The sequence below is a fragment of the Miniopterus natalensis genome, chromosome 12 (assembly GCF_054644295.1).
Source record: "Miniopterus natalensis isolate mMinNat1 chromosome 12, mMinNat1.hap1, whole genome shotgun sequence".
NCBI lineage: Eukaryota > Metazoa > Chordata > Mammalia > Chiroptera > Miniopteridae > Miniopterus > Miniopterus natalensis.
Genome location: NC_142092.1, coordinates 54,141,549 through 54,146,855, shown reverse-complemented (window position 1 = coordinate 54,146,855; position 5,307 = coordinate 54,141,549). Strand labels below are relative to the sequence as shown.

General features: G+C 45.4%; 1 pseudogene; it reads right to left on the bottom strand.

Moving 5' to 3' along the window:
- Positions 1 to 393: 393 nt before the first annotated feature.
- On the bottom strand, positions 394 to 5,016 carry LOC148091856 (ATP synthase peripheral stalk subunit F6, mitochondrial pseudogene; annotated as a pseudogene).
- Positions 5,017 to 5,307: the final 291 nt, after the last annotated feature.

The window sequence follows — 5,307 nt, the reverse complement described above, 5'->3', positions numbered from 1 at the left end:
GGTGTTGTTGATACTGTTGGTCTTTGAACTGCAGTTTGAGTAGCAAGGTCCTAAAATATCAATATTTGGTAAATTCTCCCAAGATGATTCTTATCACTGAACTGTATCTCAGCTGTTTTTCCTTATAGCTGTTATGTTTGTGTTCTGCTTTTTCATGGTTTTGGCTTCTGCTTTAATTTACAATTTCAAATTTCATTATGTATGTTCTTATTTTAAGTCTCTTAAATCCTTTGGAGGTGGTGAGAAGGGAGATAGAAATAAATCTAAGAGGAATAACTTTGCACGTGTTTGTGTGTGTGTGTGCTTTTTACAATTGTGAAATACAAGTTTAGTCTGATACTAACGAGTTGTACAACCAATCCAGATGTAACAAATAACCAGATTGATTTTATGTTATTTCTTTAGGATGGGTTTTTCAATGCTTTCAAATTTGGGATCCTCAAATTTGAAGTTAGGGAATGTATTTCTGACTGGCTTAAGGTACATCTGTTCAACCTTAAAAATCTCCTTCTCCAGCTCTTGCTGATCCGCTGGGCCAATATTAAAAGGTCCTCAGGATGCCAGTTGTTTAAAATTCTCTAATCTTGTCCGTAAAGAGTTTCTGCATAGGATCAAGTTTCTCCTTACACGCCACTGGTGCAACGCCAATGGTCTTCCACAGATGAACTGAGAGGCTGTCGAATGACCAGCGGACCCTGAAGACCCCTGGGACTCACTGCGATCTGAGCACCTGAGCGGCCACAGTTCCACTTCGGGCCCTGCCTCCGCCCCCCACCTGCCTGCCTCTCAATGCTTTACGGGCCCCCCTTCAGCCCGACCAAGAAGCTCCCTGGGCAAGAAATGCCTCGGAGGCTGCACGTGATTGCACCTGAAAGCACTTTTTAAAACATCCACTCCTTCAATCAGTATTTGGGAATCAATAGGAATTTTTGTGTCCCTCCCCTCGTGTGAGCACAGAGGTTTGTGAGTAAATGTTATCCCGTCTCACTGAAGGAAGGAGCAGCCTTGGCTCTTCTCACGGTGGAACTTCAGGATAAAAGGCCCCGCTTCAGCACCCCTTCCAGCCTTGCTGTCTGCTCCCCCTTGACGCCCTCAGCAAAGACCAAGAGATTCAAAGGCGCCAGTGGACTGTGCTGAGTGCCAGACGGTGGGCCTTCTGGCTCCAGGTGAAGCTGCGGATCGACCCCATTTGCAGTGTCTCCTAGAGCTGTGAACAGAAGCAGAGAGGACACCGTGCACCAAAGCTGTGGGGTCAGGCTTGTCCCCGAGTGGCCAGGCCCTGCTCCGGTGTCCAGGGGTGGGGACAGCCCTCTCCGCTCCTGGAGCCTGCCTAGGCAAGTATGTTAAATTTCCTTTGTCACTAGGTGGCAGAATATAATTAAGATGTCAGAGTTTTTTTCCATAACATGGGAAGCTGTTTCTAGTTCCTTCCTAATGACCTCTTTCATTACCTCGCAGTATTTGCTAATGTCACTTAGGGCTGAGGCAATGAAATAAAATTTCCTTCTGCAAATACTTTCTATTCTTAGCCAGGATTCTACCGCTTTCCTTTAACTGGCTTGCCTCGTGGAGGGAAGCACCCTTAACACAGAGCACATTCTCTTCTTAAGGGCTGCTGTTTGGGCAATCCAAGCTTCTTATTTTCACATGTTACTTCTTTACTCTTTTGAAGCAAATCCCAAATACCGTTTCACTTCACTTACACCTATTCCGGTGTGTGTATCTCTAAAATAAGGACTCTTGAATTTGTGCAGTTTTGATGATTAATCCAATAAAGAATTTATATTCCTGTGGATCATAGTATAAGGACACGCACAGGACATGGACATCCACAGAGCCCGGTTTTGCAGCGGGGAGGTGGTGGTGTGCGTGGTCTCGCAAGGGCGGGCCTGTTTCCCTGCCTGGGGAATCTGGGATTAATTCTGCTGGAGAAAACTCATCCCTGACCCAGTGTGGATCTCCCTTTAGCTCTCAGATGAGTGTGTGCAGAGTTTAAATGAACAGAAAGCAATAGTCGGAAGGTGTGGTTGACATGTACAAGTCAGGATTCTCCGGTGCCAACCTTTCCCATGACCTCTGCCCCATTGTCAGTCGCCAGAGGGGCAGGGAGTTTAGGCTGGATCCCTGGTGGCTGGGAGTCCTCCCTGCTGGAGTCTCAGTCTTGCTACTGTGCTCTCGGTCTTGTGTTCCATTTCCAGATCTCCCAGGGTTAGTCTCGGCTCTCACCCCTTCTCCAGCGAGGGCTTCTCCTTCCTCGTTTCCCCCGATCGGCACTGGCCCCCAGGACCCCTCTTGCCCCTTTGCCTTAGCCGCGTTGGGCACACCTTTTCTGCAAGGATTGCTGTATTTTCCTCTCTCCTCACTTCCTCTTCAAATTCCCACTGTTACACGGACGCCCCGGCTGATTCCCCTTTCCACAGTGCTCAGAGCACGCACTCGGCTGACCTGCTTCACTTCTCTCTTTTCCCAGTTCCACTTCCCCATACTGGCTGTCACCACACATCAGGGACTGCACTATGTGCTGGGGTCGCAGAATGAAAGAAAGAAACAGAACCCTGCCTTCGAAGAGCTCACAGCTTGGCTGGGGGAGAGATGAGCAGGGGAAGGGAACATAAATGAGGGCAGTGAAACGTGATATGTACCAGAAAAAATGTAGGCGCAGGGGATAAAGGACCATAGGAGAGGGGTGGGCTTCCTGTGCTTGAGAGGAGAGTCAGAAAAGGCTTGCCCAAGGAGAGAATTTTCTTTCTGTTTTTGTATTTATTTCGGATCAGGTTATACATTCATATAGTTCAAATATATATGCATATATTTTAAAATAATTTTAAAAATATACTATATACCTCCCCCAGTCCCATTACTCTTCTGCCCTTCCCCATGTTTTCCAAAGGTAGTTACCTATTATTAGTTTCTTGTGTGTCCTTCCAGAATTTCTGTATGCGTACACGAGCAAGCATAAATAGGGTTCCCCCCCCCCCGTTTTTTTTACCCCAAAGGTAGCATATTATACGTATTGGTCTGCACTTGCTTTTTGAACTCAATATTATCACTTAGTGTTTAATAAAATGGACTCTGGAATTGGAATGTCTGCATTCAAAATCCCAGTTGTAGAATTTACTACCTGTGTGAGCTTGGAAAGGTATTTAACTTCTCATTGCTTTAGTTTCTACATCTGTATCTGAGGTTTTCAAAATCTTGCCACTTTGTCATATGCTAAACTTTATCATAAACTTTATGCACATGTGTGTGCAACTTTATCATATACTAAAATCTCTTACGGACATCCTATTCATGCACCATTACCACAGTGTCCTAATTTTTGTGGTTTTACATTGTGTTTGCTGTCTGGTACGGCTAGTCCCTGGATGGGGATCTGAAGGATGAATGGACTTCCTTAGGCAGAGAGGCAGCAGCAATGACACTGATGTTATGAGTATAAACTATTATCACCACGTGGCACGATCACCATTCTATTTTATGACTACTGTGTGCAAGATGCTGTAGCTAACTCCTTGTTTACTCTATTTTTATTATGCTTGTTTCCCCTTTGTTCTGAAAATTTCACCTCTTTTAGATTTATTTATTCATTATAGGTAACTTTAAAAAATGTTTTCACTGATTCCAGAGAAAGGAAGGGAGAGGTAGAAAAAGATAGAAACATCAATGATGAGAGAGTCCTTGATCGGCTGCCTCCTGCACACCCCAGACTGGGGATCGAGCCCGCAACCCGGGCATGTGCCCTGACCGGGAATCGAACCCTGGTCTCCTGGGTCCTAGGTCGATGCTCAACCGCTGAGCCACACCCGGTTGGGCACATGTATTTTTCTTAATGGCTAACATACATATGTGTAGTAAATACGGACTGTGTAAAATCACCACTGCTATGTGATTTTGGTGTTAACTCATTAATTCGCCAAACATATCCAGAGTCTACCATGTCAGGCACTGTGCGAGGTGCTGAGGATACAGTGACAAGTGGGATCTGGTCACCAGCCCTTGACTCCTCCTGTGAGAATTTGCTAGCAGGTCTTCCTGGCCTGGACCTTTTTCATCTGTTGAACCCTGAGGAATATCTAGTCCATTCTTCATCCCGTGCTGCTTTAGTCTCAACTTTTTCATTTCAAAGCTGATAATGCATTTACCACTAACTCGTAGCAGCTTCTTGGAGTGTGATTTTAAAGATTACAATAAGCCTGGCCGGGCGTGGCTCAGCGGTTGAGCATCGACCTAGGATCCAGGCGACTGGGGTTCAATTCCTGGTCAAGGCACATGCCCGGGTTGTGGGCTCAATCTCAAGTCAGGGTCGTGCAGGAGGCGGCCGATCAATGACTCTCTCATCATTGATGTTTCTCTCTCTCTCTCCCTCTCCTTTCCTTTCTCTGAAATCAATAAAGATATATTTAGGAAAAAAAGATTATGATGCTATATCTGGAACCAGTGGCAAAGAGTGCCATGACCATTCATGCCTGCCATGGGGGCAGGAGTGAGCAATGAGAGCAAAAGAGCCATGTGCTCGCCACACCTGAACTAGTCGTCCAGAATGATCAGTCTCTCTGCAGTTGTTATAAATGACAGCAACTGTATTTTATGTCTCCAATTCACCATTTCTTAAATTGCTGATAAGCCAGTCACCCTTTGGGAAATCTTGTAGTGAAGAAACCCATTTAACCAGGTTGAGACATAGTTTCTCAAACATATTTTGTCCAAGGAATCTTGTCTCCTCTTTATTGTTAGTTGCACAACCCTTATCAATGCTGGATGTATCCCCTTGCCCAGTTATGTAAATATGTTCACCATCAGTGCCCAGAGTGCCTTTGATTTCCCAGTGTTGTTACAGTGACTTTTCTTGGGAAGGAAAACTCCTGGGCTGAATGCTACTGTCTTCTATGGAAGCCCTTTATTCGTTCATTTCTTCACTATCTTTCTACCTAAAATTCCTCTTGCTGACACAGCTGGAGTGAAAAATGGTCACTGGTTGCCTGTCTGGAGTTTTACTGATTAACTTTTCAAGACCATACACAGATGAGTTCTTGTATCTCTGGGGTATATTAGAAGGTAGTTCTGTTGGCTGAAAGCCATGCTAATTAATGAAAAACTTCCTCTAAGAGGTTAATTCTCAAATGGCTGTTCCCTCATGGGAAATGCATTGAGCTGCTAAGCAGGTTTCTCTTTGATCACTCGAGGTTACCTCTCAGGCCACAGGGTAGGGAGGCGGTGACAGTTGTGCTACAGTGTGGCGCAGTCACGGAAAGAGCATTGCATTTGGAGTCACTGGCTCTGGGTGCGAGTCTTACTACCGTTGCTTGG